Source organism: Camponotus vicinus, unplaced genomic scaffold (assembly GCF_025532165.1).
Source record: "Camponotus vicinus isolate PSW18456_S1 unplaced genomic scaffold, iyCamVici1.0 SCAF_4, whole genome shotgun sequence".
NCBI lineage: Eukaryota > Metazoa > Arthropoda > Insecta > Hymenoptera > Formicidae > Camponotus > Camponotus vicinus.
This window is the reverse complement of record NW_028141976.1, coordinates 22,753,572-22,766,906: the sequence shown is the minus strand read 5'-3', so window position 1 is coordinate 22,766,906 and position 13,335 is coordinate 22,753,572.

The following is a 13,335-nucleotide window of genomic DNA, read 5'->3' as shown; positions in this document are numbered from 1 at the left end:
TTTAATTGCATAAACATGAAAGAATAATTATAATAATAATAATAATTATACAATTTTTATTTTTGTTCGAAATATTTTAATTATTATTAATAATAATTTTGAGTGTTTTTATATTCAGGAGTGTTTTTATATTTAGGAGATATGGAGACAAGGGATAGGGAGAAAAGAATATGTTTTGTCTATCTTTACAATTATTTATACAAAATATATTTATTCATATATTCATGTTTCAATATTTAGTACAAACATATCAGTATTATATTATATAATCATTACTTATATAATAAAATATTTTGCAGTCTTTTAATTTTCTTTAAAAATTATCTTTATTATAAAAAAATAAACATTTTATATATGGCTAGTGTTTAATGTACGGTGTGTTATTCTGTAAAGGTACAGTAAAAATTATATTTAAATCATACAGATAACGAAGAAGTGACAAACATAAAAATTAAAATTAAAAAAAAAAATAAAAAATGAAACAAAAATAAAAATTCGCACGTTCTCATCTCTTATGTGCTAATAAGCTTTTGGATATCTTGCATTTCTATTGGTGTAAAGAAACTAATTGGTGTAAAGAAAACACATAGTTGTTTTGAAGAAAAAATATGGAATTGTTAATTGCAAATTACATATTTTTTCTTCAAAACAACTATGTGTTTTCTTTACACCAATTGATTCCTCTCATTATTTTGTACGTAAAAGTATTAAGGTAAGATAATCGAAAAATGAATATTTTACAAGATATTTTACGGTTTCTGTAAAATTAAGAAATTATTTCAAGCCTCATAACTCAAAAAGTACTTAACGAAAAGGTACTTAATTATAGTGTTTTGGAAAGCTCTCGAGATGAGCTACAAGAATGTGCAATGATAAATAGTAGGTTCCATTTAAGAAATTGAAGCTGACCTACATGTGACCTTCAAATAACTCTTCAAGGTCAAACGAATAATACCATCTTATGGCCCCCTCGAAACCAAACAACTTTTGTCTGAAACATTTTTCTCTCCCGGGCTTGGTTTTCGAGATATTCGACTGGATGCATTAAAATGGGCCACCCTGTATATATATATATATATATATATATATATATATATATATATATATATTTGTGAAATAAATATTTTATTACATTTGATTAATATCTCTTAGACACTTTGTAAACGTCTACTTCATCTTGTACATTATATCATAGATTTGCATTTGCAAAATATGCAATAAATAGGAACTAAATATTCAACAATGTTTAATTTTAGAAATATGTGTATATAACACTATATATCTAATATTATATACTTTTCTAATTTTTATCTGTGTGTAATATAAATGAAAATAAATTGTTTATTATAATGCAATTAGGTAAATATAAAATTGCTTTTTTCTATTTTATACCATAATGAATGAAATTATTAAAATGTATTTTTATAATAGTATTCAATATATACATATAAATACATATATTGATTATTATTGTAAATGTACACGTATTCATAATTTTTTCACACACATTATGGTATAAAATACAAAACAGAGATAATTATATATTCAACATCTAATATGTATTATAAATAATAAACAATTTATTTGCATTTATTAGACACAGATAAAAATAAGAAAAGTATAAGATATTAGATATATAGTGTTATATACACATATTTCTCAGAAACATTGTAACATATTTAGTTCCTATTTATTGCATATTTTGCATATGCAAAACCATGATATAATGAAGCCATGTACAAGATGAAGTAGACGTATGCAAAGTGTCTAAGAGATATCAAATATGATAAAATATTTATTTTACAAATATATATATATATATATATATATATAATATATATATATTACTATACATTTATAATTGAAGAAAAAATTTAACTAAAGAAGAATATGCTTTTCTTAATTTTAGTCGTATATGATAAATACAAAATTAATTATTAAATTAATATAATACGGTTACACAAATTGAATATAGTTATGTTTATTTTACACTTTACATCATAATTACACAAACAATGAATACATGTTCCAACAATATTCAATATATGTATTTATATATGTATATTATAAGTATTATTTTATTCATTATAATATAAAATACAAAATAAAAATAATTATATATTCAATATGTATGTATTTAAATATTACAATTAATTTGTATTTATTATATACAGATAAATATAAGTCAAGTGTATAACATTAGATGTTTATTATATACAAATATTTTTCAAATTTAATTTACACACATTTTATATATGCCTATTCGTTCTCTACATTATATTCAGCCTTGCGGCGAAATTTTGGTCGAGAAAAAAAGTCGTTTTTTTATAACCATTTGAAACGACACATGTACAAAGATCACGCGGTGTGTATTATTATTACCACACAACAAATGTATTTCAGCGAGCGAGCGAAAGAGAATAATAGAAGCGAGCGAGACAGTAATAGGAGCGAGCGAGAGGAGCATAGCAGTTGGAAGAGAAAACTCGAGGATCGAACCTTTCCTTGCACGCTGCTATTCCCTTCTCGCTCGCTCCTATTACTGTCTCGCTCGCTCCTATTACTATCTCGCTCGCTCCTATTACTGTCTCCCTCGCTCCTATTGCTGTCTCGCTCGCTCCTATTGCTATCTCGCTCACTCTCATGCCGACTGCGTCGGTAACATTTTTTTTAATTCTTTCAAGGCGGCGCTCAAAATCGCGCATGAGTTCGCCGATGATTCCAGCATCCCCTTAATATTTGGACTTAATATTAAAGCTATATATTAATTTTCACATATATATGATATATTTTTAATTTTTTAAATATATCTTGAACATTTATAATTATACAATTTGTTTAATCTTCTTGAAAATAATTTTGATAATTTAAATTTTTAAAACCATTTTTAAAACCTTTTTAGAACTAAATTCATTTTAATTTTTCAAAAATAATTTTAATTTATTACAAAGAATTACACGAAAGTATCCAAAATATATGAATAATATAAAATTTATTAAAAATTTCTACATAGTCCAAACAAGACTGATTAGCAATGATGAATTACGCGATATTTATTATTAATAATTGACATACAATAATAGAATTTAAGAAATTAATTTTATATAAATAACGTTTAAACGTAAATAATCGTGATTAAAAGAGTCATTAATAAAATTATTGATCGTTTTTTCGATTGTAGAAAAAAGTATTTGCATTTCTGGCGCATTTTATGTAGGTTATCAATATTCAAAACGCGAAAGGTACAAGCTTTGATTGTAAATCAATGATTAAAATACAAGATAAATGACGATTTAAAATTCGCGAGAAAAAATAATGAATAAATAAATCGATAATATTAGGAATATTCGATTACGATACGCATAATTTTTGTATAATATGAAAATTGAAACCATCGATAGACAGCGCGCGACGTAATTATTATCAAACAAATACGAAGATATTTCGAGATATTTGAGATCTATAATATTTGCGAGTATAGAATTTATTGTCTGATTTATTTTCGAATTTTTAGAAGATAAATCACGATTTACAATTCGCGAGAAGACGCGACCAATAAATAAATCGACAATATTCGAAATATTCGATTGCGATATGTATAATTTTTATAATATAATCGGAGCCGCTATAGACACGCGCGATATAATTACTATCACACACAAGTGCGAAGATATTTCGACAGATATTTAAGGTCTGTAATATTTGCGAATTTATTTGCGATTTATTTGCGATTAATACGCTATTTTATATAAAAGTCGCGATTGAAAAAATACATATTGAAAATACATATTGCATCTCGCGCATGATTAGTTAAATGAAATAAAATGAATCTTAAGACTTTACAATTTTAAATATAATTAACATATAATTAAAAAATCGCGTTGTTCGCCACGCTTAATAGAAAATAACGGAACGAATGATTTTATCAAAGTCCCTCTCTAATAATTTAACTATCTCTCTAATAATCTAACTATATCTCTAATTGTCGATGTATTAGAAGAGTTTAATAAGATTTATATAATGATTTAAACAGTCGCGATTAATCATCAATAAAATTATCGTCTATTTAAATAGTAGAAAAAAATATTTGCACTACTAGCGCAGATTATAAAAGACAATATTCAAAGACGTAGAAAGATAGATAAAGTTTCGATGTAAGTCAGCGATTAAGTTAGATAAATCGCGATTTAAAATTCCCGAGAAAACGCGACGAATAAATTGATAATACACGAAATATTTGATACGTATAATTTTTATAATATAATAATCGCGAAATCCTCAATAGATACGCGCGCAATATAAGTATGCTGTCACATATAAGTGCGAAGATATATTTCGACAGACATTCGAGGTCTGTAATATTTGCGAATATAGAATTCACTATCCGATTTATTTGCGATTAACACGCAATTTTATATGAACGCTGTCAAATAAGATACATATCCTATCTTCCGTATGATTAGTTAAATAAGATAAAATGGAAAATTTTTATAATATGATAATCGAAATCATCAAGACGCGTGCACGATATATTACATTATCACTCAAATTATCACACAATTTGTAAATAATCGCGATTAAAACAGTCATTATAATAAAATTATCGATCGTCTTTTAAATAGGATCCAAAAATATTCGCACTACTAGCGCATTTTGCGCGGACTATTAAAGACAATATTCAAAGACGTGGAAGGATAAACAAAGGTTCGATGTATAACGGTGTCAACGATTAAATTATAAGATAAATCACGATTTAAAATTCCCGAGAAAACGCGACAAATAAATAAATCGATAATATTCGGAATATCCGATTGCGCGATATAATTATTATCATAAATGCGAAGATATTTCAACAAACAATTTGATGTCTATAATATTTGCGAATATACTTCTCACTATCCGAGTCATTTGCGAATCTTTATAAGATAAATCGCGATTTAAAATTCGTGATAAAACACAACGAATAAATAAATCTATAATATTCAAAATATACGATTGCGCATAATTCTTATAATATAATTCGACGTCATTTGATACGCGGATGACATACCGGTAATATCCGATAAAAGAGGAGCGATTTTAAAAATGGAGAACGATTAACATCTTGTTTCTTATCAGATTCGCAAGCTCAATCTGCGAAGAAAAGTTAAGTGATCCATTGAACGTCGGGAACTTCACTGTAAGAGGGAACGAATCTCGGATCTTCCGGACTATTCCCAATAGCAATGATTTCAATAATAAATCAACGACAATTCCCTCGTCATTATCTTCAATTCACGAAATTTATATGCACGTCAGAAAACATGTTCTTTCATTATTAAGAAATATATTTCTTTATTGAAAATTAAATGGACATAACGATTTTTTTATAGAAATGTGATTACGAACGATTATATTTATAAATAATAAAATCCATGCATCATTGGAGTTTGTGTTAAATGTGCGAACACATATTTTGGGGTACCGTTTGCGCGCGCGAGACGAATCGAACCCGATAACAGCAAGATTTTAAAAATTTCAATTCAAATAGTGTGCAAAATAAAATAAATGAAATAATTTTAAATATATAATTAATTCTAGATTAATTCTCTAGATTCTTATTCTTATAATGTTTAAATTAATAATTTTTTTTCTTTTAATCAATATCTTGCTGATATAGAGGTACCCATTCGATTCGTCTCAAAATTTTTAAGTATTCGCACATTTTATGTAACATTCATGTATAATTTCGCGTATATATAATATATAATATTAATAAAAATTATAAAAATATTTTGGATACGTTAATTTGTGCATGTATTTTATTATACATATATATATATAAAATGGTATATATCTAAAAACTAATATTCTAAAATGGCGATGGATGTCCAATACCTGCAAATAGTTTCTTAAAAGAAACTAAAAACTAATATTAATATCCCCAGTACCTAGAAATAATTAATAATTAATAATAAAATATATTCGTTCGTAATCATTTTTATCAAATAGTTAATAAAAACTATTACAATATGAAATTACTTGAAAAATAAAAATGTATACACAACGCTATATCCATATTTAATCTACTATTAAATCTTTCTGGCTTTAGACAATAATAATACTAATCCTAATAATGACAGAACATTTTTAACGAGAAGAAAAAAATAGATGCATTTTCTCTCACATCTAAATATATATTATTTAAATTAATTCGACTTTAAAGAAGCGTATGGCGTTCGTCGAATGACTACCGAAATCATTGCTGTCGGAAATTGCCAGGAAAACCTGGGATTAGTTCCATTCTTACAATAAAAATTCCCAATTTTCAACGGGGCACCGAACTAGACGTCGCGAATGGATCTTACAAAAACCGATAAGAAATAATTCTCCATGATGAAAATCGTTTCGACTCCTCAATGGTACGAGCCACGCAACTTTCATTAACGTTTACCTAACGAAAAGAACAACGATAACTCTTTTATTAAAACGATAATCTCGTCTAAGAACGCGAAAAGAACGAGGAAAAAACACGGTGTTTTCGCAACCGTAATTTATTAATTTATTTATTAATATTTTCCGATACGAAATTCGTGAATACACAAATATAACCGAAGAAACAAATTATTAAATTCATAATAATTAACTCGCGATTCTATAATATCGAAGGTGATCGTTTAATTTTATGAAGCTAATATTTAATCGTTGACTTAACACATCGAATCTTCACACTCTTATTCCATGATTCTTTTATTTAATTAGCGCAATATTCAGGAATATTATTTCACGAAAGGGACAGCGATAAGCTCCTTTATTAAAATGGCAATTTCGTCAAAGAACGCGAAAAGAACGAGGGAAAAACACGGTGTTTTCGCAACCGTAATTTATTAATTTATTAATGAATATTTTCCGGCACGAAATTCGTAAATGTACCAATATAATAACTGAAAAAATAAATTATTAAATTCATAATAATTAACTCGCGATTCTATAATATCGAAGGCGATCGTTAAATTTTGTGAAGCTAATACTTAATCGCTAACTTAATATCGACTCTTTATACTCTTATTCGATATTTTTTTTATTTTTAATTAGCAATATTTAAGAATATTATTTGAGAGGGACGGCAATAAGATCCTTTATTAAAACGGCAATCTCGTCTAAAAACGCGAAAAGAACGCGGAAAGAGAACGGTATTTTCGCTATCATAATTTATTTCATGAATATGCAGTTCCGCGCGATATGGAATTCATAAATAAATAAATCTAACGAAAAGCGTATCATTAAATTTATAATAATTGAGCCGCGATTCTATAACGAAAGCGTTCGTCAAATTTTGTGAAGCTTATATTTAATCATTAATTTAACATCGAATTTTTACATTTTTACATTTTTTTATATTTAATATCGACACGAAAATTAGCAATATTTGTAAAGTTTCTATTCAAATATTTATGAAATTTGAAATATATAAAATTATACATATATATCTAAAAATATATAAAAATTTTCCGAATTTATTAATGACTCTTTGATATGAAAATACAAACAGTTACTCTTTTATGATTATTTCAAAAAATATATAGAATCAAATATGTTAATTTAATGAATTACTATTATATAATTATTATACGTATACTTTGGATCATTTTTCGTGTAATTTACACAAGAATTCATGTAAATTATTATTCATGTAATTTATAATTGTAAAATACAATTTCATGTAATATAATTATAGTTAAATTAATTATAGTTTAGTTTATAATTATATTGTATTTTACAATTATAATATCAATATTATAATTAAAATATGATCATAACTATTTACAAAATAAATATGTTATGATATTTCTTAAATACTAATAATTATCCAGTTTTATAATATTTCTGAAAAAAAAAAAAAAATAATTTTAATAGTTTAAATTTCATTTTTAAAACAGTTTTAAATATAAATTCAATTTAATTTCTTAAACTGAAATAAAGCCAAATTATAAATTTCTATATATTGTATTAGACTGCTAATACGGTCATATCTCATATGATAAAATGTAAAACAAAGGCAAACGTTTATAATTGGGCAGAATTTATGCCGAGTATTACAGAATTTAACATAACACTGTCACTCTCGAAAGATGCAATTGTAATTTATATGATTATTGCTTGTATATTTTATGCTTCTTATTTTAATAATTGCTGGTTATAGCTTATATTTATTTAATACTATATTTTAATATTTTATAACTGCTTATATTTATTTTTGTCATTATCTTGTAGCTGTTTATATTTATTTTAATAAATGCCGACAAATTGAAATACGACACAATATGTATATATTAATATAATATGTATATCCTGCCCAATTATAAATGATTATCCTGGCATCAGCTATTAGCAGCCTAGTATAATATATAAAATTCTGATAATATAAAAGCCTCTGTCCAGATTACCAATAAAAATTGATTGATATTATAATAATATATATATATATAATAAATTTTTATAGTAATACATAATTTATAATAAAATATAAAATTAATATGTGTATAATATTAATCATATTATATTTATCATATTACAAGTTATTTCATTAATGATTCATTTGGCTTTATATTAAGCTTAAACAATATCTACAACAAATTCTATAATGAATGAGCTATAAGATATTAGAAATAAGATAAGTGAATAAGATAAATGCGCGTTATAAGAATACATTAGGATCAGATGTAATTGATAAATTTTTAGTATTCTTTTCAATAAATTAGGTAAAATTTATACAAAAATAATCTCTTTTCTCGATCTTCTTTCTTTATAATTAAAATACTGCAATATATTTTCGCGATGGATGCATTACATTTCGAACGAATCTATTAAAAGTTATTTAATTTAAACTATCCTAGCTCATCCATTTTAAGGCAACGGATTTATCTACAATCTACATCTGCAATCTCTATGGATCCGTAACATTAAAATTAAATAAAAGTTTTTGTTACTCACCGGGCCATTGATGTGCAACAGCGGAGTTGTCGTTATCAAAGTTACGGAATTGTCGTTTTTGAAACTATGTCTGTAACATGCAAATATAAAATTCATTTATAACACAGCTCAAAATACAATCAATATTTCAAAAAATTATTATTGTGCGGAATTTCATATCCGATGTGTAAAATAAGATAGAAACATGTATGGGAAGAATTTATAAAGTTTGAAATTATTTCTTAAATAGAAATTTTTATATATGATTTTTATAAAAATCATCTTTCTCTTTAATTTTTTCTTTAATTCCTTTAAATTATAAGAACGAATTATTGTGCGATTTATAACAATTGATATACAAATAATAAATATTCACCATCAAGTTGCTTCGCCGATGCAAGATGTCTCTCCCAGGCCTCCTCCTCATCTCACAATAGTTTATTGATCTGTAACATACAAAGAAGATTCCAATTGTAGTCACGGTCAAAAAATTAACATTTTAAAAAATTATTATTATATGCATTTAATTTTATATCCGACTCATATAACAATAAGCAGATAAACAATTTTATAAATTTTGAAAAAGATTCTACTAAAGATTTAACTAATAATTTAATATTTCTATTAATAAGTTTATAATTATAATTCTATTAATAAATTATAATTCTTTTTAATAAGTTTAATGATTTAATAATTCTATTAAAAGCTATTCGAAAGTAAAAACTTTTAGATTACAGTTTTCATGTAAAAATTTCTCACTTTTTCTCTTGTTTAAGTCATGTAAATAAAAAGTTAAATTACGCGATTAATTACTTACTTTAAATCTTGCGTACGCAATTAATAAATTATATATAAGCAATAATTTATTTACCATAGAGTTGCTTTACCGGTGCCTGATGTTTCTCCCAGGCCTCCTCCTCCTCTCATGTTGTTGGCGCGCGATAACGACACTCCCGCACTCGCGAGCGATATTTTTATATCGCTATTTCCGCTATTTTACGCGCGATACTTAACGGTGTCCGCACTATTTCGGTACAATAAAAAATTTTCTATTTGATCGCGCGATGTATATACTTAATATGTATATACTTTGAACGGCACTCCCGGTTTCGGTAGGAGCGAAAATCCCATTTCACTTACGAGAATCAGCTTCGAGTCAACAGGTCGGGAATGCAACGATACAACGAGCAAGGACTAAGCCCAAACTGGAAAAAAGACGAAGCGATTAACGGAAATAGAGGAAAATGAAGTTCACCAACTCTTTTTCGCGCATAATTATCCTATCTCGTATCGAACCTGGACCCGCTAAGCACGATTTCAGGTGCTCCGCCCGGACATATTATGCCTCCCGCGGTTGCTATATGCTACACCAGGCTAGTAGACGGCAAAAGAAGAGGATACCCACATTTTTTAAATGCTAACATTCAGCAATTTAGAAAATGGGGAGGCAACCTCTTTTACCGAGCGAAAATCGTGCCTAGGGGAATCCACTCGACTCCTCGACAGGGTTAACACACGCTGGGCGTGTGGCTGTAGACGAGCAAAGAGAAGGGACCCATTAACGACCATTCCGAACAATCGATCGAGTCCTAGACAATTCGAGCCGAATCACTTGACGAAGTAGAGCGTGACCATCACTAAGCCGATCGAGCGCGAAGCTCGAACCCGCGCGCCCATGTACATTTTGTACTGGACATACGTTCTGCGCGGCCGGCATCACCAAGTGCCGCGATGCACAAGGCGCGAGTGTACGTTGCATAGCAACGTGTGCAAACTCGGTGAAACATCCCAGTTAATTGGCATCGGAAGAAGAGACTCGTGACAATAAATGAAATTGGGATTTTTATATGAAAAAGTCCAAAAGTTCCGCGAAAACGCGACGACGCGAGAATACTACAACGCGAAAACGCGGTAACGAAGCGCTTGCCGTCCGCGGCACGTTGACGGCACCGACGACGCGAAAGGGTACTTAGCTTCCCATTCAGGCACCTTAAGATTTATCATAAATAGAAAAATTTAAGATAAACCTCAAGGCACCATCCAAGTACTAAGCCCTCCCACCGCGACAAGGTGTACCCCATGGGAGGGTTATATTATATATAATTTTATATATAATATAATATATAATTTATTTTGTAATATACTATATGAATTTTAATTTGCAAATATAAACGATAAATAAAAATATAAAAGATAAGAGAAAATCTATTATATAAAACAATGTTCAAAATAATTGATTTTAAAACTAATTATTGTGCGCAATTAATTTTTACATTTTTACTTTCAAATAAATATATTTTAATGTTATAAATTGCATAATTACAAAATAATTTATATTTCTTAGATATAAACTTTTAGAAATATGATAAATAAAAAAATTTCTATATTTTTGTATTTTTTCTACAATTAAAATCTTACAATTTAAAATCACTATTGAATCACAATTAAAGAAATAAAACCAAACGAGAAATATGTAAATTTTGAATATATTGTTACGTTCGCGGCGGCGACTTCGAGATATCGAAGCGCGTTCAACATAATCGGGCACTCGCGTACCGCGTAAAATAACAAGACACTCGTAACGGAAATTAAGAATTTTAATTAGAAACACAGAATACACAAACAACAAATAATAACAGGGGAAATCTCGCGATAACGACCAATAATGTAAAACGCGTCCGGAAGAATAGCTTGACAGCTATCCTTCGACTCAGCTGACCATCGTTGTTATACAACAATAGATATTATTGATAAATAATTTATATATTGTTGTGTCCGCGAAACGATATATATCGAACGCGCGCGACACAATCGATCAGCACACGCTGACGATCGCGCAGTAAATAATAACGCGGTTTATATATAAGGTACACAAGAACTTTAATAAACCACGAGTAACATACAAGAATTCAGAATAATCGTAAAACGGATTACAGATAGACGCGCGTCCGCACAGTTTGACAGCTGGGCTCAAACTCTCTGACAGTCGTTGTTTATAACAACATCTTGACAACGCGCGCGGAAACAATCTTGTTCCGTCGACGTACTTCCCGCCGAAAGAATTCAACGGGTGGCGAATACATCCAGGGGGATGAGACGCGGGGACGCAACAATATAATAAATAACGAATGTGATAAATAATTAATATTAATGACTTACATCATATCTTATTGATCCATCCATTTCCAAAAACCTTCTTTTTTCTTGTACTTTCTTCTCCCTTTCCTCGTGGCACTTCAATCCTCGTTACACTAATTTGAATTCCTCGCTGCACTTACACTCATACACGAAAAGTTCCTCGTTGCACTTGCAATTGTGTTTAGAGAAAGAATTTGATAATATATGGAACGTCTCACATCACTACCTCACTGCTCAAGAGCTACTGAGCGAATGATCGTAAGTCAGAAACATTACCGCGTACTGTTTATATCGCCAAGGTTGACTATGTAAAGGAAGAATTTGATAATATATGAAACGTCTCACATCCCTACTTTACTGCCCAAGGCTACTGTGCGAATGATAATAAAGCCGTGTAACGTATTAACAATAGCGCGATACTGTTTATCAAGGTCGAACACGGTGTTATTGATAATTCTCTCGTTGCCGAAATATTTTCTGTAATATAAAATATTCGCTCGCGGAATATTAAATTATAGAAGTATTTTAATTTATTGATTTAAATTGATTATTTTTTAACAATTTATCATGGAGCCTTTCGATATGCTATTTATTTGCATCTATAATTCGATTGGTCGAAATATAATTAATTCTAATATTGTTAATGAAATATAATAAGCATCAATGATCGAAAGTTCATAACGTAATTAAGTCTCTTATCCCCTTTTATGTATATTTTGTTTCAATTTTTAATCACGGTAATGAATGATCGCGATTCGATAAAGATTTATAGTTGCGATACAGTTTCATGTCGTGAATTAATTTTTAATTAATTAATTTATATTAATATTTAAAGCAAATTATGTTTCGATACTAATCGTAATCGTGTTTAGTAAAAAAATTACAATACAATGAGAAACGTTTCTCACCACTACCTTATTACTCGAGAGTCACCGTGCGAATGATGACAAAGCCGAAACATAGCGCGCTACTGTTTATATTTTATATTGCCAAAGTCGAACACCGTGTTATCAATAATTCGTTGCCAAAATATTTTATATATTATAAAATGTACATTAACGCGGAATATTAAATTAATAAAGTATTTTAATTTATTGATTAAAATTAATTATTTATTAAACAATTTATCCTTGCATTATGCTAATTATTTGCATTTATAATTCGATTGATTTACTTCGTGTTCTCTCACAATCCAAATTACATTTAGATTATCAAGTAGAACGATAAAGTAACACGGATGAAGTA